The 25,384-nt window shown below is 45.3% G+C and overlaps 1 protein-coding gene across 3 annotated transcripts in view; it reads left to right on the top strand.

Moving 5' to 3' along the window:
- Window positions 1-25,384, top strand: part of Tnfrsf19 (TNF receptor superfamily member 19) — an 87,473-nt gene that overhangs the window by 51,870 nt on the left and 10,219 nt on the right. The window lies entirely within an intron of this gene.

Consider the following 25,384-nt stretch of genomic DNA (forward strand, 5'->3'; position numbering starts at 1 on the left):
CCTCTAGGAGACAGCAGCTCTCGAAAGCACTAGGAGAGAGAGCTGGGGGTGGCTCGGTCAGTAAAGTGCTGCCTGTGCAAGCATGAGGACCTGCGTTCAGATTCACAGCACCCACATAAATTCTGGAATTGTAACCGTAGCACCAGAGCCTGTGGGGGCCAGATGCCCCCCATCTAGCAATCTGCGGACTCCAAATCCAATTTCAGTGAGAAACCTTGTCCCAAAAATGAAGATGGAAAGTGACAGAGGAAGACACTGAAGACCTCTGGCCTTCAACACGTACAGACACGTGCAAGTGTGGCTGAACACACACATCAAGCAGAGAAAAATGGCAGTGTGCAGATGCAGGAGAGATGCCCATGGTACAAGGTCCTTCACACTACAGCAGTGTGCAGATGCAGGAGAGATACTCATGGCGCAGGGTCCTCCCTCCACACTTGCTGTGTGTACATGTCAGGGTTTTGTTTCTGCAGTATTTTTTTTTTTTTTTGGTGAGTTTGCTAATACTTAGAGGCCAGATTTTCCAGGCCGCTTACTGGAACTGTGGTCCACAAAGCCAGTGTGCACTAATGAAGGGCTCGGCTTACTGGGGGTTTTGAAGTTGTCTCTGGTCCCTAGACCAAGGCACGCTGGTGTCCAGCCAGGTCACTGCTGGCAAGAAGGCTGTTTGTGGAGCCTCACTGTGGTATTGTGTGGGGAACAGTTGAGTGTGGCTTGTGTGCTTTTAACAAACACTTTCAGCAACCCAGAGAGGAAACCGCTCCCAGAGATGTCTGAATTTAACTGACTCTCTTCTCCTAAACGGAGCCTGCAAGATAGGGAAGATGGGGATAAGATCAGAACACAGCAGAGGCAGCACAACCCTGGCGTGGGGAGCATTAGCCTCCTGACCTCATCTGAGCAGAGACTCCCCACTTGTTCCTCTTTGCTGCTCTGTTTAAGGTGCCGCTGCCCACGCGGTAAAAACAAACCCAGATACCTACACAGCCCCTGTCATTACAACCCTCTCTGAAGAGGACACCCTTCGAAGGCCTCCTGAAATCTTTTCTTTTCCATACTAAGGATCAAACCCAGAGCCTTGTGCATGGCAGGCGAGTGCCATACCACTAAGCTATGTTCCCAAGTCTTGGTATTTTGAGACCCTGTCTTCCAATATAGCCCAAGCTGGCTTTAAACTTGAGATCCTGTCACTTGTCGCTAGAGCACTAAGACTTCAGCCCTGTGCTCATACACGGGGCTGATCCCAGAGCAGCCCAGGCACCCAGAGCACACTGTATTTTATGACGTTTGGTGCAAAAGAAGCAGACCTAGTTATCCTAATGACTGACCCTGAGGTTTCCTCTAATGGCATTGAGCGTGGTAATTAGAGGCCTTGTCAAAGGGCTGGGGAGGTGATCAAATGACATTTGTGGGAGTCTTTTTTCTTGTTTTATTTATTTATTTATTTATTTACTTTTATTCTTTTTTGTGTGTGTGTGTGGATTTTTCGAGACAGCGTCTCTTCGTAGCTTTTGGTTCCTGTCCTGGAACTAGCTCTTGTAGACCAGGCTGGTCTCGAACTCATAGAGATCGCCTGCCTCTGCCTCCCAAGTGCTGGGATTAAAGGCGTTCGCCACCACCGCCCGGCTGTTCATTTTTTTTTTTTAAAGCCTCACTCTATAACCTTCCTAATGCTGCAACGCTTTAATATAGTTCCTTATGTTGTGATGACCCACAACCGTAAAATTATTTCATTGTTACTTCATAACTGTAATTCTGATACTGCTATGGATTGTAATGTAAAAATATCTGACATTTGACTGCCAAAGGGTCACAATACCATTGACCTGACTATCCTGGAAGTTGTGCTGGTACTTCACCAGCCTCCCAGTGCTGGGGCCAGAGGTGTGAGCCACTATACTTTCTTTGTTTGCTGATTTTTTGGTCTTGGTCATGCTTGGGATTCTGGGTAAGCGTGGACCTAGCAACACCCCGCGCTGTAGCATTTCCAGGGAAGCGGGGGACTGTTGAAGCTCCGTCCACATGTCCTGGCCTCTCTAGAGAGCTGCTGCACACTTGCTCTGTGTGGTTGTGCAGCTGTCTCAGACTCGTGCCCCTCAGTGGCTCCTCGGCCGTGTGTTTCCTCAGCTGTCCGGACGAGAAAGTCTTCTGAAAGTGTTCTAAACTCACACGGTCTGCCGCCATTCTTTTCTCCCAGTAGATACGAGCCGTCAGTTTTGCCTGTTACCAGTGGAATAAAGTTAGACATTCTGACTAGATCACACCATCCTCTGAGCCTGGAGCTTCTTTTGTGGGTCCCTGTCTGCCCGACTCTGGAGAAGGGGAGCATCCTTCTGAGAAATGGGCAATCAGTTCTTACCCAGCCCCCCCCCCCCCCCATCTACCTTCTCAGCTCTTATCCTTGGCCTCTGTTGGACATTTAAAGCCCATGGACTGATTTAAATATTTGTTCATGGAAAAATAAGCCGCATCTGGTCAAAGGGCACTGCTAAACGGAACAAGTTTTAGATGAAATGCCGCGTATTTTAAAAACAATAAATGAGATCTGGCCGGCCCATTTCACCAAGCTGTGGAGGTTTTTTAATGAATGAATCTGTGATCCTCCTGTGCCCAGGAAACACTGGAAAGAAATGCATGGGAGGGAATGGAGAAGCGAAGCCGTCCGCTGGAGCGTTGACTGCAGCTGCAGATTCAGGGCCCATACCAGCGGGTCTCAGAGGGCAACCTTTCATCCTGAGCGTTTATTCTCAGAGTGTTGTTGGGGACCCCTTTCGTTCTAGTGAGGACCAGGTTAGGTGGCCTTTGAACTCGGTGTCCTGCTACTTCCAGGACCCCTGAGGAGGGGGCTTAACCCAAGAAGTTTTATTTTGAGGAGCGAATGAAGAAAGGACCAGCAGAGTACAGCAGAGCAAATCCCTCTTTATTTTAAGAAGGCACCAGAATTTTTACTGGCATTTCTCAGCCTGCTGCCTGTGTTCCTCCTCACGTGGAAGAAGAAAAGGGATTCAGCTGGGGTCTGCCTGATGACGCACAAGTGCCCAGCTCAACACTGCTTCTTAAGTGAGCTCCCAGATGCCAGGATTAAGTCATTGTAAATCACAATGTGGCTGGGAGCGTGGCTTAGTGGTACAGTGCCTGCCTAGCATGCATGAGGCCCAGGTTCTATTCCAGAACTGTAAAAATAAACACAGGCATGCTTTGGTGTCCCCAGGGGATTGCAGTGTTCTAGGGTGAGACGTCCAGCCCTAGATCCCAGTGACCTTGGATGCTCGAGCCTCTTGAACCAACGGCTCGGCATTCCTTTAAGACCCAGGCACATCTTCCCATCATTTACATCACCTCTAGGTTTGAGTCAGCCTGCATGGCTCTCCTGAACTATTTTGGGATTAATGACAAGGAGAAGAAGCCTGCACATGTTCAGCAGCGTTTCAGATTCTGTAATTAACGCAGCGAGAGACCAGCCAGCCGTGTAATGGAGTCCCTGATGAAAAATGCTAGGTCAAAATACCCCACAGACCGAAAGGATATTAGACCGCCAGAGCTGACCCAGGCCCGGCAGCCTGTGCCTGTGATTGCGGCACTCGGGAGACCCTGAACACAGGCCCAGCCCCTCCTCTTTAAAAGAGAAGCTTGAAGTTGGATGTCAAGCAGGAATTAATTCAGTTGGAAAGTATCTCCCTCTGAGTCTTTAAAACATTGTCCTAACTTCTCTGTTTATTTTGAGCATGCCAGAGAAAGTATTTTAAGAACTCACAAGAGAGGCTTTTATCTATACTGTGATTCATGGCAGGTGTCTTCCAAACACACCTACACACACACACACACACACACACACACACACACAGATACAAAATGAATAGCTCCTAGACAGCTTGCCGGTGCTGATAGGACTTGTGCTCTTCTTTAAGGTCAGCTGCTTTTTAAAACTCCTAGGGGTTGCTGCGTCGTCACCCAGGGGCATGCTAAGGGGTGGCCTTTCAAATGCCAGGATGCAAAATAGTCTATTAAAGGCGATAAAGTGTGGAGGGAAGCCCAAATATGGAGACCCGAGGACAGAGTCCCACCCGCGACAGGCAGAACCCACCATGCAGAGGCTGGATCCCAGTGTGAGTGACAGATGGAGTGGCGTGTAGGTTAAAAGGTTGGTCAGGATGGGAAGACTCCTGCGGGCAGGGCAGTGTTAGCCGGAGCAATAGCAGTCATTGAGAAGAGACTTCTGGGGAGCAAGGGAGGAAGCAGGGACTTCGTATTCTAATTAAGCAGTCTATGCCCAGCTGGTTCAGTAAACGCGTGTGCTTTGAGGAACAGGCTCTCTGTTCCTTTCTCAAGACCTGATAATTAATTTAATTAATGCAATTTAATTAATTTAGCTTAAATAAATGTCACTCGGCTGACTTAATTACTGGTTTGACTCTAAGAACATAATAATCTTAGTTAATATAGCCAGCCCTTCGTATCTAGGGATTTCACGGTTGCAGATCTACCCAATTGGGGTGTCAAAAACGTCGTAAAGACATGTTTCTGCACAGAACATGTTTTGACGTAACACTGTATGCTATCCACCGGCTTTTACACTGCATTGGGCGTTCCACGTCCTGTAGACGATGCATGTACGGTCCAGGAGGATGTGTGTGATCATGAAATGTTAGCTATTTTAAAAGATAATTGAATATCATGGATTTTTGGAATCCAGAAGGCAAACATAAGCCCTGAAGCGGAGCTCCCAGGACACTAAGGGATAACTACTCACTCCACCCCATCCCTGACATAGTGGAAATGACAGAGAACAACTTTTTGTTTTGTTTTATTTTTGATTTTTTTGATTTTTTTCTAAATTTGGGGTATTTTGTTTCCTATTGTGGTTTTTAGATGAGAATTATCCCCCTCAGTCTTAGGCATTTCAACACTTGGTTCTGGTTGATGGTGCTGTTTGGGGACATTTTATCAGAAGATGCGTGCCCTGGGGGCTGGCCGGCTTTGAGAGTGAAAACCTTCGCTACTTTCATGTGTTCTCTCTGTCTCAGGCTCGTGGTTGAGACGTGAGTCCCAGCTTCCTGTCCCCGTGGCTTCCCCACCGTGGTGGACCCTTGTCCCTCTGGTTACCCTTTTCCCTCTGGCACTGTAAGCCAACGTAAGCTCTCACGTCCTGGTGTTTTACCACAGCAGGCGGAAGTGGCTAATATGCCTTTGCTGTGGTAAAACGCCTCGACTAAAGCAAGGCAGGAAGGATTTGTCAGCTCACAGTTCTAGAGTTCAGTCCGTCGTTCCAGGGAAGCCACAGGAACAGGAACTGAGACAGCCAATGTGTTATACACAGTCAAGAGGAGAGAACAGTGGGTGAATTCCTGCTTATGTTCAGCTCACTGTCTCCTTTTCATTCCACACCATCCTGCCCATGAGATAGTGCTGGTCACATTCAGACTGAGTTCTCCCACCTCTATTAACCTAATTAAGAAAAACCTTACAAGCCTGCCTGGGCCAGCCCGATCTAGACAGTTCTCACTGAGACTCCCTTCCCAGGTTGACTCTAGACTGTGTCAAGGTGACAGTGAAAACTGACCATCCTCAAGAAAAACCGCACAGCGGGATGAGGGTGAGGGGAGTTCCCATCATACTGTGTCTTCAACAACAGCAGCAGCAGCAGCAATGTTTTCTGTGGTTTAGGCTCCAGGGATACAGGTAGACTCCTAAAAACACACCCAGGGGAAGTCCTGGGTCAGCTCTAATACCAGAAGACAAAACAGTGCCTATTTGATGTCTGTCTCCGATGGCCGCATCCACACTCGTCAGAGTCTTGATGGAGTCTCAACCCTAACACCCGACAGACAACTCCATTTTTGTGCCCCTGTTTTTCTTGTACCAGGTGGAGCTCTAATAACTAAAGTGTTTGCAAAACATGGGTTGAATTTTCAGATTCATCCCATGTCCTAAGACTCAAAAGAAGTGCTTTTTCCAACTTACTGCAAACCTCTTCCCTCTTCCACCTAAGTCCTGTTGGTTTTAAACTCTAGACGAGTTAAGCCCAGGAGCAGTTCTGCTGGGATGGAAGGCTGCGGGAAACATTCTCTAAATCTAGATCTTTCTTTTCCCCTAGACTCAGTCAGAAGTTTTAAGTTATGCACTACACTTATTTGGGAGGGAGGTACTATAAATAATTTAAGTACCATCAAATGAAGATAATCCCACAATTTACTTCATTTTAATTACTACCCACCTCACTAATTCATGATCCCAAGAAGATTTCTGGGGCTTTAATGTATCTGCCTCAATATGACACCCCACCCCCGAGCAAGGCCCTGCTTTCCAAGGGCTATGGTGGCACGTGGCATTCCAGGGGTTAAGGAGAGTGCACACTTAGAGCTGGGAGGGCAGGGCCAGGGTTTCCCTTGTTTCAGTTCCCAGATGGCCATCCTGCCTCTATCCCTTTGAGGTCCTATTTGAGCTTCCTGTTCCTCACCACAGATGGTCAAAGCCATCGTGATGGATTTCTCTTTTATGGTGTCTTTTCTGTTTCTTGGTGCAGAGTTTCAAAGCTTCATTGTTTCTCCGGGCAAATAAACACCAAGAGGCTTCTAGGTGGGTGGGTCATAAAAAGAACAAAACATCCTTGAGAGCAGGAAAAATTCTTTTAACTTTATTGCGCTCGCAAAGAAATGCCGCAGCCGATCAGCTGCTGTTTGATGGCTTATGATTTTTCCAGCGTTAATTATAGCGTTTATGCTAATTAAAGTACCAAGTGGAATCCAGCAAGTGCTAAAGAGGAATGGAGAAGTGTGAGCTGTGCTTTGGGACAGACTTCCTATGAAGGCACAGTACAGGCTCCTCACAGGGCCTCAGTGGATGTAGTCATTGCCCCCCTGCCCTTCCAGCCACTCTCCTGCAGTGTGCTCAGCTCTTCCTGACTCCCTTTTGTCCTTCCGTTTCTCCTCAGAGACCAGTATGGTGATATTTGATTTGTCTAATCCTGGCAGGAAATAGATTAACCTTTAGGCCAATTGATCTATAAGCCAGTAGAACTGTGGAAACTAAGTCTGTAAATTGCCGAGCTTCGGTCGTCTGGTACCACCATCCTGGCCTCTGGGCTCTCCTGTGGTTATGTGTCCACATCTCTCTTACACTTCAGGGTCTGATCTCTTTATCTCAGTACCCGCCAAGATTTCCTGGATGCTGCTAGCCAAATATCTTTTGCATCCCCCCCCCCCCCCGCCCTATCAATAACCCTGACCTCTGGCCATCATGCCTGCCCTGCCCGCCCTGGCCTGCTCCTGGCTACTGGTTCCCTCTTGCTTTATCTCATTAGCATCTCTACAAGTGGAGTGTGTGATGCACACGTCTTGAAGAGTACAGAGCATGGCTTCATCTTGTCCATCTCTAATTTTCTTCTGTCGGCTTGAGAAGAAGCAAGAACCCTACAGCTCACATGGTGTCTGTTTCCTAGCTAGAGGCCATCACATTTGATGCTAATAGATCCAAAGTCAAGTTTGAAAAGTCTAGAACTCTTAACTAGTAACCACTGACAATAGAGCCAGTGCCGATTTGTAACCAGATAGCCTGGGCTGGGTGCAGTGACTAACCGCAGGTCTTGTGGGGAAAGACACTCAACATACAGTTCCTTCTCATCCCCTTCTCCAAGACCTTCCTGGCCCCCCACTGTGAGGAGCAAACCACTGAAGATCATGGTCCTCCCAAGCCATACTTTCTGTCTAGTTCCCAGGTGGCTTCTGAACCAGTCAAGTAAGGTATGAACTAAACAGATTCCTGTAGCTGATTTAGCTGAGAGAGTGGTGGTCCGTGCATGCAGGGTCAGGATGGGCATGGATTTGTGACCATGCGCTCGAGAGAGGAGAGGGTAAGTCAGGGACCTGGCAGGAGGGAATGAAGGAGACTCCTCAGGCTTAGTAATTTGGTTTAAGGGGTCTACTAAAAATCTTTATTATTTTTTTAAGCAATTAAGATGTAAGCTACTTACTATTTCAGTTATAATAAATTATGAGACTGTCTTAAGTTTTTATTTTCGGCTTAGGAAAAAGAATAAAACTGGACTAGCCAGAGCACAGTGCCTCGTGCTGAGGCTGTTAATCCTATCAGTTGACTGTGGTGTAGGTGGTGTTTACACGTGGTGGATCCACTTGGGTGCCAGTGAAGTGTCGGGGTGTCGGGGTGCCGCTGTCTCCACACAGAGTTTGGCTGCCTGAGATTGCTAAAACCTGCCGTGAACGGCCAGTTACATAGCTAGAGGGGGTCAGCATGGAAAATGATAGTCTTGGCTGGACAGAGAAATACGCCCGTGTCTACATTCACCAGAGAAACACACCCATGTCTACATTCACCAGAGAAACAAGCCCGTGTCTACACTCACCAAAGAAACACACCTGTGTCTATACTCACCAAAGAAACACACCTGTGTCTACACGCACCAAAGAAATACACCCGTGTCTACACTCACCAAAGAAACATACATGTGTCTACACTCACCAAAGAAACATACCTGTGTCTACACTCACCAAAGAAACACACCTGTGTCTACACTCACCAAAGAAACACACCTGTGTCTACACTCACCAAAGAAACATACCTGTGTCTACACTCACCAAAGAAACACACCTGTGTCTACACTCACCAAAGAAATACACCCGTGTCTACACTCACCAAAGAAACATACCCGTGTCTACACTCACCAAAGAAACATACCTGTGTCTACACTCACCAAAGAAACATACCTGTGTCTACACTCACCAAAGAAATACACCCGTGTCTACAGTCACCAAAGAAATACACCCGTGTCTACACTCACCAAAGAAACACACCTGTGTCTACACTCACCAAAGAAATACACCCGTGTCTACACTCACCAAAGAAACATACCTGTGTCTACACTCACCAAAGAAACACTCACCAAACAGAGACTTGTATTTGAAAATCAGTTTTAGTGACCCCAAAGATCAATAACAGAAGTCAGAAAACATGTCTGGCTGTGCTGACAAGGCCAACTAGAAACATCTATGTTTCTACTTGACTGCACACTCCCAGTTTACTGATAAATGTGTTGTTGCAGACAGTGGGTTGTGGGTCTGTTTGCTCTGTTCAGGTGGAAACAGCATCTGAGCCAAGACTAACCCTAACATAGTCCCTCAGTGTTGGCTTTCTGGAACAAGTCAGTGACAGAAGCTCAGGGCTGGGCTTTCAGGCCCCATGGCCCATAGCACAAGGTCCTAAGATCTGGAGCCTTACAGCTCCCGACTTTAAAAGCCAGATACTTACATTCTAGATGCTCAGGTAAGTGCAAACTCTGGGCTCGTAAAGCCAGAGGCCTATGGCTTTCTGCCCCCAGACCACAAGCTTTCAAAACCAGAGGTTTACGCGTTGGTATAGATGCCCAGGTCAGAGACTTACTGTTCTGGGGTTTTAGTGTCAGTAGGAAGCACCCAGTTAACGTTCTAGGCTCCCAAGCTTCAGGTGTCAGGACCGCAGAGTTTTTAACTGTGGTGACCCTCTGCAACCCTTCCAGTGTTCACTGCCTGTTGCCTCCCATCGCCTAGGCCTCCAGTTTTCTGTTTTAGACTTCTCTATGGAGTGTTCCCATTGCTGAAGGGTACTCGTGGCTGCTGCCATCACTGCTAGGATTGAATCCCAGGCTTTTGTCTGTTCTTCATGAAATTAGCTCCTTCACTCTACCAGTGAGAAACAACGCATAAGCAAACAAAAGCCCACACTTCACTTCAAACTGTATGGAGGCCAATGTCACAACACCGGTGTGAAGGTAGATTTGGATGCTTAGTCACCAGGAATGGAATTGTTTGAAAGGATTAGAAGGATTAAGGGATGTGGTCTTGTTGGAATGGGTATGACCTTGTTGCAGGAAGAATGTCACTGGGGGGTTGTCTTTGAGGTTTCAAAAGCCCAAGCCAGACGCTCCCTCCCCTTTGCCTACTTCCTGGGGATGTCAAGTTCTCAGCTCCTCTCCCGCACCATGCCGGCCTGCCATCCTCCCTGCCATGGTGATATTAAAGTCTGACACTGTAAGTCAGGCCCCGATTAATCAATTCCTTTTAGGAGAGTTGCCCTGGTCACAGTGTGCCTTCAGAGCCCCAGACCGGTGACGAAGACACCAGTGGATAGTCGTGCACAGAGGAGCAGCTTCCTGACTGAGAATCAATACACAGATAGAAAAGGGCGCATGTACTTGTGCACATCTTCCTGATCCCCCTCCCCCATTTTGAGCCTCAGACATGCTTCAAGGCAGCTTTTTGCTGAGCCGCCAGGGCAGTTCTCTGCTCTGGACCCAAGATTAGATGAATGGGGTCATGACATGTCATTGAGACTTATCTTGGCTACAGTGAAGTCTCTCCGTAGCTGCTGCAGGCTGTGTGGAAACAGTCACGAGTGGAGGAAGGCCTCCCGAGAACAGCGCCATGGCTTCCGCTGCAGACACAGCTGCGACGGTTTCTGTAGCTAGCACAATTTCCTCAGAACATCCAGGAAGAGTTCCAGCTATTGTCCCATCACCAAGGGTCAAAGAAGTGGCTGCTGGATTGACCGCTCCCCAGTCAAGGCCACTGGGTACAAGGGAAGGGTCAGCTGTCTGTCAAATGACTGGGCGAGTTGGCCATAAAGGCTTCGGTCATTGAAAGGAGGAACATCATAGGCAGCTACCAGAAAGGTCACGTGGAGGGCTCAGCCGAACCTCACAGCGCAGAGGCCCCGGCCAGATGCCCGCAGGGAGGCCCGAGCCCCTCTGAGCTCATGCTCCCCACTCCCTTGATTACTATAATGTACCCAGCCTTGATTGACAGCTTGATTCTCTCCAGCTGAAATTCAAAGGTAAAGCCGAGGAGAGAAGGAAACGGTTGGGTAAAGTACCCTTGCTGCTGGATGTTGTTTTCATGCGTTAGCTATCCTTGAAGTTATATGTGCTTCTGTGGGCCAGGGAATTGTCCAGACCTTGTCTCCGCATGTTTTTTCCCCTTCCCTCCCAAGTACAACAGTTTCTCTCCCTGTCTTTAACCCAGTGTGTCAGAGATGTGTGGCTAACCATTCTCAGTCCCACCTGCGACCGAATTAACTTGATAATTAATTCACAAAGAGAATTATCATGTGCTTCGTTTTACTGCTGGCTACCTCTGCACACTTGACCAGTGAAGTCGACCTGACGGATACTCGTTTACGGGATGTGGATTTTTCTCTGCCTTCTTTCAGACTCGTGTCCGTCGGTCCTGATCCATTTCCTTTCATATCTGTTCTGCATATGATTTAAATACTGTCATTTTTGCTTAATGTTTACATTTCTATTTATTTGTGGCTAATTCTTTCAAACCATTAAAAGGCAACCCTCTAACAAATCTAGATAGCCGATCTGCCAGATGCTAGCTTGTATCTGTGGTATTTGAGCCCCGTTTGACCTCTAGTCCACTGTGACTGGCTGAGCAGGTTACAGTCGCTCTACACGTCAGGTTAGGTTGTGGTTCACTATTACAGTGACATTAGGTCGCACTGTACAAGCCATGGCCTCAGTGAAACTAGGGGAGGAAAATTTCTTCTAGTTTGTTCTGTTTATTGAGTACATCTCTACACTTTGGGAAAGGATCAGAAAGCTCATGGAGAAATTATACCCACGTGTAACACGGTCATTCACACCAAATCCTCTGTGTTTCAAGTAAAGTAAGAACATCGGTCAGTTTCTTGTCACCGTAGCAAAATACCTGGCAAAAGGAGCTGAAAGGGGGAAAGCCCCTGTCCCTCCCTCAGTGTGGGGACAGCAGAGTAGCAGGAAGTCCACTTCCATCCGAGTGGAAAAGGCGTGGTGACAGGAAGTCCACATCCATCTGAGTGGGGAGGACGTGGTGACAGGAAGCCCACGTCCATCAGAGTGGGGAGGGCATGGTGACAGGAAGTCCTTGTCCATCAGTGTGGGGAAGGCGTGGTGACAGGAAGTCCACTTCCATCCGAGTGGGGAAGGTGTGTTGACAGGAAGCCCACATCCATCTGAGTGGGGAGGACGTGGTGACAGGTGCATGAGACACTGTTCACATTATGTCTGCCTTCGGGAAACAGACAAATGAATTTTACTTCTCAACTCTCTGTCTTCCTTTTGTTAAGTCTAAGATCCCAGCCTGTGGGATACCATGGCTACACTCAGCCTGTGGGATACCATGGCTACATTCAGCCTGTGGGATACCATGGCTACACTCAGCCTGTGGGATACCATGGCCACACTCAGCCTGTGGGATACCATGGCTACACTCAGCCTATGGGATACCATGGCCACACTCAGCCTGTGGGATACTATGGCCACATTAAGGGAGGATTTTTCCACCTCAGTTCAGCCTCTCTGGAAACATCGTCATAGATGTACCCAGGGAGCATGTGTCTCAGGTGACTCTCCATCCTGTCAAGCTGACAGGGAAGAATAGCCTTCCCAGCAAGAGTTGGTAGCTTGCTTCCCTTGAATGAGAAGTTTCACCCTCAGGGTTACCTTAAAGATTTGGCGGGTGGTCCTCACGGAGGTTGTCTGCACTAACTCTGTAACTGAGGTAAATTCAAGTGCTCTGTTAGCCTGTCAAATTAGTTGTAGCCTTATCATTTCCATTCAAATAATTCTTAAAGATTGATTAGTTTGCTAAGTGTTATAAAGTATCATTTGATGTCACTGGATAACTTCGGTAAAGTTATTTGTAGTAGTGTCTATATTGTTTACAGAAAAGAAAAGTCAACCTTCAGAGCAAACACTCTGACTTGTTTCTACCATTAGTTTTGCTTCTTAGTTTCCCAGGGCTTTGGAGGTGTGAGGACCCAAGCACAGACAATCCCTGCAGCCCATTCTGTCAATTCCTGGATGTAGTCGACGGTCTTGCTTCATTTGATCTCACTCTCTGTGTGAGTTCTGTTCCCTATATAGGTTGTTTCATTGAGTTTAAAGGAACCACAGTCATCAAAGAACATAATAATTACAGTGTCCAGTTCTAAATACTGAGGAGAATGCATGGCGATCTTATGGAGATACTGCCTGTGTTGGGAACCGTGCTGATCCCTTGAGAGCAATGTCTCCCTAGGATCTAGAGTCTAGGTGCTCACAAAAACCCTACTAACCACTGCTACTTCTTGATTTCATTAGTAAGGAAACCGAGGCACGAGGTTACCATTTTCTGGTGATAACACAGGTAGACAATAACAACGTTAAGGTTCAAATACAGAACTTCGTTACAAAACCCTTAGCCCTTAAAGTGTACAGCACACACCAGGAAAATTTAAAGGCAAAAAAGGTGGCAAGGCTGAAGGAGTAAAGGTCAGCTGATGTCACACGTGGACCAATGGAAGGAGACTTCCAGATAAATCCTATAGCTTTTGTCCAACTCATGGTTATATACATGTCTGTAAGGTACCATGCGGTGCTTTGACTTGTGTCTGTTGGGGCCGTCTAAATCGTACAGAAATTTTCCTCTGTGTTTTCTCGGGAGCAAATGCTCACCTTGATTAACAAGCAGCACTTTGCATGTTCACAAAATCTGCCCCCCAAATCCCCTCAGTCATCGTATCGGCCTTGGGGGTACACACATTTGCTAGTTTTCTTCCTTAGTAAAGCCAGGCGCTATGAGCACCGCTTTTAAGATGATGGAGTCTTCGCTCCCCAACCTGCTTGTTCTAGATAAACCATGCGCATTTATCTAGAAAGCCATTGAAGGCACTTTATACATCAATTCTAATGAAAATGATGGCTCTTTATAGTTAAAATACTGACAGTTTTCCTTTAACCCTTTGTTTCCCTGCAGTGCCCTAGCTAGTTCAGTACTAGCTACACACCTTGTTTCTCTCTGCATTTAAGCAAAAATATGAGTGCAGAGCTAAGGTTTCCAGCTGAAACCTGCTAGGGTAAATCTTCAGTCAAAGTAGCTTTTCTCCTAACAGCCTGCTGCCTTAAGAGAACCAGAGAAACACTCCTGATGCGCATAAGTGCGTGGCTTAGACCCTTCCCTTCTAGAATACGGAAGACAGAAAAGCGATAAGGAAAATCATCCTTGAACGTCTGCAGTAAACTATCTCTTAAGATGTTTTTTAGGAGAGAGTAGAGTTTATTACCAATAAATATGTACAACTATTTTTTTTCTCAAATAAAAATAAAAGAAGGGCCTGCAAGGTGGGTCAGTAGGTAAAGGTAAAGATATATGCTACCAAGTCTGACAGCTTGAGTTTGACTCCCAGAACCCCTAGCAGAGAGAGGAAGTGCACAATGGTATGCATGCACCCTCCAAAAATAACAATAACTTAAAGCATAGATACTTAATCAGCCTCTATCACATAACAATGAGGTGGAGAAGGCCCACTGGTGTCTTTGAAGTATATGGAGCATTCCCTTCATTCCAGAATCTGCCTGTGACCTTACTTTTGCCTACACTGTTTTTGCTTTTCTACATAATGCAACACAGAAACCCAATTGGGAAATGCAGATGCAAAGCTGCACTTGGAGGGAGTGTCCTGCTCAAAAATAAAATACTGAAGAATCCGTCACTGGCTTGACTGTTAAAACAAAGTCAGCTTGGAGCCATCAGGACCCTGCCTCAGGTTCCTGGCATCTAAAGCCCAGGAGAAGAGAGCAGTGCCGACCAGAGGAACTGGGATGGAAAAGCAGGCTCTGGACTTCCGTGTCTGTAAACACTGCATTCCTTCTCGTGGGAGATGCTCCGGTGTGACTTCTCTGCTTTGGAGGTGCACTTGGTTCAGAAGCAAAGCTGGGTGAGAACAGTGCTGGGCGCGGACTGGAAACAGCCCTGAGAGTGTTTGACAACAGTGATCTGGCAGGGTGAAGTTTGCTTCCGCTTCATGCCCTCAGCTGTCTGTCCTAGGTACAGGCTCAGAAGCTTGGCTGGCAAGTCTCAGCTGCTAGTAAGCAGCGATGCCAGCACACACACACACACACACGTGCGCGCACACACACACACATGTGCGCACACGCGCGCGTACATGTACACACACACACACACACACACACATACACACACACATCCCAGACAGACAGTCTGAATGATTTCTTAGGGACAACATGCAAATTCTTCTATAACCCCTTTGTTGTCATTCACTTGAAAACTGATGCTTTTTTCTGGTTAAACTAGCTTTATAGATACGGATGGAGATAAGTATTACAAATTTCCACATAAGTTTTGTGATATAAGTTTGCTTCCAAATCATGTTTCAGTTCCCTGTGTTCAGGTGCACCAAGTCATCCCCCTGGGTTGCCATTTGGTGGGGACTGCAATCAAATCTGGTATCAATGAATTGTCTGGTCCTCTGAACAACAACAAGTCTCCCGATCTCCAAATGTTGGATGTCTTCCTGTGTACTTTGTGCTCTTAAGTAGTTTTTTCTTTTTAATGTATTTTATAGTCTTCATTGTACAAACATTGGCGCCATCAGGGCTCTGCCTCAGGTCCCCATGGAAGGAGCAGTGTGGTTCTAAGTGCTTTAGTCTTTTTGATGATTTGCAAACAGAATTGCTCTTTCCTTTTTCTTTCTTTCTTTCTGTTTGGTTTGTTTTTAACAGGAACACTCTGTGCCTAACAGACATCTACATGCCTCCCAAGTGCTGGGATTAAAGGCAAGCACCACCACACTTGGCCTTCATATATATATATATATATATATATATATATATATATATATATATGTTCATTGCTAACACTGTAAGATATAACTGACTTTGCTTATTTATCTGTATTGTGCAAATCTGTTGAATTCTTTTGTTCTTTCCCATCATTTTCAGTAATGCTTGTGGTTTTCTGTATACAGACATGCCATTTGTAAACAGAGATGGTTTTCCTTCTTCCTTACAGTTTGGAGACTAGTTAGTTAGTTAGTTAGTTAGTTAACTTGCAAGGTAGAAATGGTAACAGTAGACACTCTTAACTGCTTAGGTTTTGAAGAACTCTGTTTTCCTTCCCACAAACAATGTTAGCTGTGAGATGCCTTGAGTGGTTTCTAACATCTTGAGGAGAATTCTTCTTGCTTCTTTGTTTTCATCAGAAAAGAGGCTATATTTGGTCAAGTGATTTTTTTTTTCTTGGCTTTATTGAGATTTTCCTGTAGTTCTTTATTTCTTCTTCATTTTATTCTTATATTGATTGATTCATTGAGTAGTTGATTAATTAATCAGTTAGCTAGATGACATCTGTGATTAACCCTTGCCTTCATGAAACAAATCCTTCCTCCTTGTCAAGTCTACGGGTCTGCAATTGTTCATAGTGTTCTTGTAAAACATTTTGTTTCACTTCCTGATCTTAATAGTTTTAGACTGTTGTCCTTTTCCCTAGCCAATTTTTTAACCACTGTTTTGTTCTATTGATAATATTTATTTTCCCTAGTCTATTTCTTTGCTCTCAGCTCTAATTCTTACTTTATATCTAAAGTTTTAGAATGAAAGATTACATTATGAATTGTTGATTTTTTTCTCTTTATATATATATATACATATATAATTGATTTTTATTGAGCTCTACATTTTTCTCTGCTCCCCTCCCTGCCTCTCTCCTCCCCTTCAACCCTATTCCAAGGTGCTTCTGACTCAATTTACTCAGGAGATCTTGTCTTTTTCTACTTTCCTTGTAGATTACATCCATGTATGTCTCCCTTAGTGTCCTCATTGTTGTCTAGGTTCACTGGGATTATGATTTGTGGGCTGATTTTCTTTGCTTTATGTTTAAAAATCACTTATAAGTGAGAATATATGATAATTGTCTTTCTGGGCCTGGGTTACCTCACTTAGTATGATGTTTTCTAGCTCCATTAATTTGCCTGAAAAATTCAAGATGTCGTTAGTTTTTTTCTGCTGTGTAGTACTCCATTGTGTAAATGTACCACATTTTCCTTATCCATTTTTTGGTCAAGGGGCATTTAGGTTTTTTCCATGTTCTGGCTATGACAAACAATGCTGTTATGAACATAGTTGAGCACATGTCCTTGTGGCACGATTGTGTATGCTTTGGGTATATACCCAAAAGTGGTATTGCTGGGTCTTGAGGAAGGTGGAACAATTCTATAAGACTTTAAACTAAGAATGAATACAAATACTCCTCAAATTATTTCACACAAGAAACAGAAGGAACATTGCTAAACTCTTTAAGAGGGTATGATTACCCTGATACCCAAACTACAGAAAGACATTACTAAGAAAGAGAATTACAGACCAATCTCACTCATGAACATTGATGCAAAAATACTAAATAAAATACTGGCAAAACAAATATATGTTAATTGGCCTTTTTCCTTTGTAACTCTTAATATTCCTTCTTTACTCTGTATGTTTAATGTTTTGATTATTATGTGGCAAGGGACTTTTTTTTATTCAGTCTATTTGGTGTTCTGTACGCTTTTGTATCTTGATAGGCATATCTTTCTTTAGGTTGGGAAATTTTTCTTCTATGATTTTGTTAAGTGTATTTTCTGTGCTTTTGAGTTGAACTTCTCTTTTTCTTCTATAACTATTATTCTTAGGTTTGGTCTTTTCATGGTGTCCCATTTTTCTGGATATTTTGTGTTAAGCTTTTGTTAGATTTAATGTTTTCTTTGACTGGTGAGTCTATTTCCTCTGTTGTATCTTCAGTGCTTGGGATTCTCTCTTCCATCTTTTTGTATTCTGCTGTTCATGCTTGCGTTTGTGGTTCCTTATCATTTTCTCATGATCTCTGTTTCTATAATTCCCTCAGATTGTGTTTTCTTTATTGTCTCTATTTCAATTTTCAAGTTTTGAATAGTTTCTTTCATATATAGTTGCTTTTTCTTGGTTTTCTTTAAGGGATTTGCTGATGTCTTCCAATTTTTTGTTTGTCTTTTCCTCCATTTCTTTGAGGGAATTTCTCATTTCCTCTTTAAGATTCTCAAACATTCCCTTGACGTTATTTTTTAGGTCATTTTCTTCTGCTTCATCTATATTTGGCTGTTCAAGTCTTGCTGTTGTAGGGTCTCTAGATTTTACTGGTGTTGTGTTGCTCTTTGTGGTGCTGCATGTGTTCTTACCTTGTCTGCTCATCTTTTCCTCTAATTGGTGTGGTTGGGGCTGTCTGTGACTCTGGTGATTAATCTTCTAGGTGCCTGTGGATCCAAGGCTCAGATGGTTGCTCCTCCTGATACAGTCAGTGTCACGGTTTTAGTTACCCTTTTGGTCACTCCATGTTCCTGAAGTTGCTCAGCGCTCCTGGGATTTGCTCCGCTCAGTGGAGTTTGCTGTCTCAGGCCTGCTCTTGTCTAGGTTGCAGGCTCAGACCTGTTTCTATAAATATCCCTGGTCTGGATCTGCCCCTGTGGAAGTCCCTGGCTTGGGATTGGTCCTGCAAAGGTCTCTAGCTCTAATCTTCTCCCTCAGAGGTCCCAGACTAGGGTGCACCTGGACCCACAGAGGACCTGGCTCAGGTCTACTCCCTCAGATGTCCCAGACTGAAGCCCAGATCTGCAGAGGACCGGCTCAGGCCTAGTCCCTCAGATGTCCCAGACTGAAGCCCAGATCTGCAGAGGTCCTGGCTCAGACCTATTTCCTCAGAGGTCCTAGACTCACATCCAGACCTGCAGGGATCCTGGCTCAGTTCTACCCCCTTGAAGGTCCCAGCGGTCTCTGGCTCTGGCCTACTCACTCAGCAGTTGCTCCCTTGTACCTGCTCCTGTGGACTTTGCTGTCTCAGGTCTTCCCCAGCCTAGGTCACTGGCTCAGTCCTGCTTCCGCAAATGACCCTGGTCTGGATCCACTCCTGCTCCCATGGAGCTCACTGTCCCCTTTTTTCTCTCTTTTTAAAACTCAGTCATTTATCATTTTAAATAGTATAGCTTTTGCCATATTCTACAAATTTTGGTAAATTGTATTCTGATTCATCTCAAATTGTTTTCTAATTTCCTTGCCATTTTCTTCTATGTCTTGTCTATTTATAAACATGTTAACATACCAGACATTTGCAGAATTTTCCATTTTCTTTCTTCCATGATCTCTAATTTTATTCCACTGTGTTTGGAAGATATTTTGCAGTTTCGGGCATTTCAGACTTGTCGTCACCCCGTTTGTGGCTGTCTCGTATGTCCTGGAGCCTGTTGACCCCTGTATTGTCAAGCACCTTCCACTCTCTTTATAGTACAGTCCATTCCTCATAGAAGTTAGTAAATTCCCACATGAGCTAGCTCTACCCAGCTGCCTTGACATATTTCCTTCAACCCCTGGTCTCATTCTTGTTCAGAAAGTATTTTTGACTGATTTATTCAGATAAGCTTAGTTACTATAACTTCAGTAATGGATGTTTCAAGAACATGTGGACCAATCGGAGTGTATGTTTGTGGAAAGTTTTAAGATAGATTGAAAAAGCTTGTGTTTAAGTGCTCACAGCAGCATTACCTAAAGTAGTTAGCTATGAGGGTCAACACAAAGATCATCAAACAAATGAACCAACCTATTATGATGATATATCAGGTCAGTGAAATACTAGTCAGCCATTAAGAAGGAGTGGATTCTGATGCATCTAACCCTATAGATGAACCTTGGAAATATTGTTAAGTAACAGAAGCCAGACACAATGGCCACATACCATCATGTAATTCCATTTAAGCAGAAATAAATGGAATAGTTGTTTTGATAACAACGGAAAGCAGCTTAATGCTTGCCAAGGTCTGGGTGAGGAAGTGCTTGCTTAGGAAATGGGAATTTGGGGGTATGTTGGTGATAAATATGTTTTGGAATTTGCCATGATCTCTACATAACATAGTGAATATACTCAGTGTCTTTGCCGCAGAACCTTGTGCGTCTGTGGTTGCAGTGAGAAAGCGAGGCCCAGTGAGCTGGTTCGGTAGAAAAAGGTGCTTGCTGCCAAGCCTGGACCAGAGCTCTGAGTTCCCTCCCTAAGACCCACACGGTAGGAGAGGACTGACCCCTAAGTTGTCCTCTTGCGTCCACATGCATGACATGGCATTCATGCTCAGACACAGCACACACAGAGGCAATAGGGGAAAGGTGAAAAAAATTAAGTCAAAGAAAATAAATGTTTGCACGGTTTCAGTTAAAATAGAATCGTATCACTTCCCTCCTTTCCCTTCCTCCCGCCAGAAAAATCAATTTCTAAAATATAAATATGGCTATAGATAGAAAAACAAACATAAAAATCTTATTCTGAAATAATGTTTCTATCAGTTACTATAAAAATAAGGATCAAAGTCTAGAATGAAGAAAATGTGAATGACTATGGCTTACGTTCATCCATCGTCAGAATGCTCGGTATGAAGCTGATAAAAACCCAGCTGTTTTGTTCACTGGCAAACCGTGGCACATCTGGACTTCATATGCTGAACATTATCGTGAATATTTTCCCCAGCTTAGATGAACAAGATAAAGCCTTTGCTCTGGGGCTCTGCTCCTCTCCCACTAAAACAGCCAGGGTCCTTTGTTAGCAGGTTTTCTTATCACTAAAGAGCGTGGCTAGAAATCACCATCACCAGGTTCTAATTGCGCTAAACTTCTGTTCAACTCGGAGTTTGGTGCTGATGGTGCTGGAAAGTCACAAGAGCAGTGGAATGAACCATAGCTTATTTGAAGCATATCTAATAGTAAAATGGATAAAATAGCCTATTGAGAAACGTTGTGAGATGTCTGAATTGCACTCACATTCCAGAGTTATGAATAGAATTGCCCATGCCGAAACGTGGTCATCAGCAAGGAAGAGTACTGACGCTTCCTACCGTGCCACAGTTTGCAGAGAGATCATCTCACACAGGACCAGCCCAGATTAGTATCTTCATGTCCTAACACTGTTAGAAACGTATAAGGCACTAGGAAGATCCTGAAAGTAATAGCCCAGACCCAAAGCATCTCTAGTTCATCCATTGCTGTTCTTTCCCACTGTGGCAGCAATACTGATCGGATTATGTAGTGTGTGCTCTTAAAGTTGCAGTTTAGGAATAACACTAGAAGCCATGTGTTGTTTCTCATTTTAATAAAATTCAGTAGCCTCTTCATTCTTAGGGATAAAGTGAGTTGAACTTGAGAAGCCATATTTGTGCTTGGTATTAGGTCAAACCATGATGCATATGTTAGCTGCTTAGAATTTATCTGCCTGTACAGAACTTGAGCCAATAATCCCTTACACTGCAGTTTGCATATGTTTTATTCTAAGTGGCTGTGAAGAATTTAATGTAAGTAAAAACACTTGCATGGGCTAGGCATGGAGGGAAGGATTGCCATGTAAAATGCTGTCTACAAAAGCAGCAAACTTGAGGCACAGAGTTTAGTTTAGATCCCCAGAACCATAGAGACACTGGGTGGATGAGGCCGTCCACCTGCAGTTTCATACTGGAAAGGGGGAGACAAGGGATCCCTGGAACAAGCCGGCTAGCTAGACTAGCCATAAGAATGAGCTCGGAGAGACCTGCCTCAGTGAACAAGGTGGAAAGCAATCCAGGAAGACTTCTTCAGTGCTCACACATATGCACATTCATGTACATGTGTGTGCACATAAAAATGTTCACACACACACACACATATATATATATATATAAATGTATGCATGTATACCACGTTCACGTGGAAAAGGAAGAAAAAGGCTTAAGTTTAATAATCTGCAAAACCTAGGTCTAAATATCTACCCAGCTTACTGATTATTTACATGGAAAAACGTTTGTGAATATTTATGGCTTCCTTAAGTGTGAAACCCTTCCTGTGGAGCATTATGCTAGCACTTAGAAAGAGGTCAGGGGCTGAACAGGTGCTGCTAGCTGGAAGGTCTTGATGGGAACTTGGGAAATGCCTTGCAGAAGATGATCGTGGGCTCTCATTAGCAGCTCTCTAGACCATCTTGCCATTTCTTCCCTCCCCCTGACCTGCTGCGATAGAGTCGGGATAAGGAGATGTTAATTTGCTCGTTTGAATAAAACAGTGTGAATGGGTTATTGGTTCCCTAAATAATGATCTTGGCACCAGATTTGCTTTGGTTGGATGGAAGACATGACTTGTGGGCATTTCTTGTAGATCATCTGTCATTTTCTGTGAGTTATTAGGATAGAATTTGGCATCCCCCTCCCCGTGACCTCATGAGTTGTCATTACAAGGGGATATTGGGCTCTTGCTGCGTGTTCATTCTGTGGATAAGGTCATGATCTTCAGGGTTTGCATACTGATCAAACTCACAGTCCTTGTTCTGTCTCCCTGCCCACAGTAAGTCTGTAACGGCGGCAATGAAGCCGTTCTCTGTAAATATAACAAAGGCTGTAACCGAAGCTGCTCTTTGCAGGAGCTGTTTCCATCTGCCCTGCCACCACACAGGAGGTTCTCAGCAAACAATCTCATCTCGTTGACCTACAAGGCCCCTAGAGCCAATGCTCTGGAGTACTCAGCAAATAATCAGCTGGCGTGTCTTCAGCAAATACTCCTTTGCTCTGCTGTTCATCAAAAAGCAGGGGTGTGCCAGAATCCCTTGGAGTCAATACCAATAAATAGTAAACAAGCTTAACAAGAGCCATTACCTTGTGTTGTATAAGGGATGTAACTAGCTCGGGAGGAGGCCAACCTGCTGTACTGAAAAGGCCCAAAACTATGTCTGTCAAAGTAAAACAGAAGTTTTGCGCCAGCCCAGCCAGTTGGGCCAGGGAGCATTTCCGCTGGGTGAGTTCAGAGGATAGCTTCCCACCCTGGTGCTGGGCCAGCCTTACTGGTATGCCTCACCCATTGGGTGGCCTGCTTTCCCCACTTCCAGTTCGCAGATCACAGTGGAGGGAGATCTGGAGAATGATTTGTCCACAAACTGATATGATCCACATATCTCAGTTCCCACCCAACCACCTCCCCAGTGATTTGTGATACCTAGCTGCAAAGGAGGCTAGAACTGTGGCTTCTTTCCAAGCCAGCCTAAACTGCAGTAGAATAACAATGAGCCCATGTGAAGTGTATGGATTGTGGGGTGACAGTAGTGTCACAGAGGAAAAGAAAGCAGGGGGTTGGGGTGAAACCCTGGAGATGGCTAGAGCAGCTTTAGTTCAGTGAACAGCATCACCCAGCAAATGACAGCGGGGGGAATGGTCTGCATGGCCGGGTGGGAAGAGCAAACAGAGGCCATGGTAGATAGGGAAGATTTGGGAGACGTAATAGTCACTTTGCTCATTGCTCTGACCCAGTGCCTCACAAAATGCAACTTAAGGGATGCAGTGTTTATGTAGGTTCATGGCAGGGGGTGCAGTCAATCATGGTGCAGAAGGCGTGGCAGTGGGACCAGCTCCTGACAGTGGTGGCGTGAGGCTGCTTGTTCACATCTCAATGAACCAGGAAGAGAAAAGGATGCTGATGCTCAAGTGGCTTTCTCCTTTACCCTTTTCGACCCCAGCACATGGGATGGTATTGCCCACCATCAGGGTGGGTCTTCCTCAGTCTTCTCACAGGCAAACCCATGGTTGCGCCTCACTGATGCCCTAGGTGTTTCTTAATTCAGAAACAAGATGACAGTTCAAATTAGCCATCACATGAGAAATGGATTTTCTTTTAAGAGCCTGTCTGGGCCTGTTGAGCTCTGATGTACCTCATACCCATGGAGACAACTAGCAACCATGGCTCATGTGAATTTGGGGTGTGGGCCATATGAACCTGGGGCTCAGAAAAAGCAGCGCAGAAGTCAGAGCCATGGGATTTAGTGAACTTCTTCACCTAGGTCTATAGTGTAAAGGCCAAGTTCCTCTCCATGGGAAACAAACAGGCCACAAGGTGACCACAGTATCCCCTACAGTCCTGATGCCCAGTATCTGATCGGGTCCACATTCCTTGGAGGAATGCCAAGTCCCTCAACTTCAGAGGGGTTCAGAGTCTGCAGAACAAGCCCCTCTTTGACCTACCCTGGAGGAAACATACTCAGGAAGGAGAAAGGGTTGTTAATGCCAGAATGCAAAATGGAGGAATTCCCTGGATTTTTGACCCCAGTTCCCTCCTTTCCAGCCAGCCCTGACTGAGAAAGACCCTTTATTTGGAAGATTTTCCTGGTTGAAGGAAAGAACTTTTGTTTTTAAAAATCAAGTATAAGGAAGCCTGAGAGATACAGACGGGGTGGTGTAAAGAAAGGAGACTCAGGAGGGTAGGAGGCCCAGGCTGGGTCCAGGCATGAGCCTGGTTCTTCCAGCAGCTGGCTCTGCCTGTCTGTGGCCACTCCTCCTCCTCACTGAGCCCTTTCCAGGCTCAGCCATCTCTGTCAAACACCTTCTCTTCCTTCCTCAATAATATCCAAGCATCGTTTTGTGTCCGTGACTGACTGCCACACCCATTCCCCATTCTTAGAGACTGCTTTGCAGATTCCAAGGTCCCATTTTCCCCTATCACTCTGCAACCGTGTCACCCCAATGAGGCTGATCGGGCTGAACTGCTTGTGTGAAACCAGTTTCTGTGAGGAGTGGGCTGATTTGCCCAAGTCTTGGGATGGCTGTTTCTCTTAACAAAAGAGAGCTGGCTTTTGCACAAATAGAACAGGCTGCATTTCATCTAAGTCTGCCTATTAATTTGTCTAATTCCTCACAGGTATTCAATGTGTTTGGTGTTCTTAGGGTGGGGCATGCTGCTGGGGGACATAGCATGTCTTTGATAGCTACGGATTGGTCCCGTCTGGCAGCGGGGCAATACTTTGGCTGCTTAGATTGGTCATTTGAGGAGTCCTCAGCCATATCTTAGCCACAGCTTAAGAGAGAAATCCTTCCATGTAGCTAATGAAACCTCTTCCACTCCATTTTTTTTTCTCTTGGACTTTGAAATAAAAAAAAAAATTGTAAGAAAATGGGCTTTTTAAAGCAGGAATTTGTGTGAAGGAGTTTGGGGACTGTTCTGAGGACCAGCTGATACTGAGTGTCGGGTTCCACAGTTTCTGTAACTTCTAGACTGTGTCAGTACTGCTGTGGAAAATGAGGGAAGCCGACAGCCATACCATTCCCACAGAAGGGATGGCTTGCTGTGAGCATCACCTTAGGTAATCCATACAGACTGACATGCAGAGCTCTCTGAATGGTTACTGAACCCATACTGTGTGTTGAAGGCTGTGTTCCCCAGTGTTATGGGGCGGTGGGTAGCATACGGGACATTTGGGGATACAAGGTGCAGGTGGAACATGAAAGAGGGTGGGTACTTGAATACCTTCAGACCTCTCAAGTTGGTTTTCTCCCCTTTCATTTCTATCGCGTCAAAGCAATTGCTGGGGATATATCCACCCGCTTCAGTGTGTTACGTCCAGCCTGCAACCCACAGGCTGCGCATAGCCAAGAACAGCTATGAATGGGATCCAGCAAACAAACAAACAAAACCCATAAACTTGCTTAGTGACCGGATTACACAGTTCTGGAACAGGACCTTGGTGGGTGACAACGCAGTGTCACGATGAGATAAGGTTGGACGTGCCTGGAAGCCTTACGAGTC

This window comes from Microtus oregoni, unplaced genomic scaffold, assembly GCF_018167655.1.
Source record: "Microtus oregoni isolate MIOR12 unplaced genomic scaffold, Mior012 000045F_ref0000178, whole genome shotgun sequence".
NCBI lineage: Eukaryota > Metazoa > Chordata > Mammalia > Rodentia > Cricetidae > Microtus > Microtus oregoni.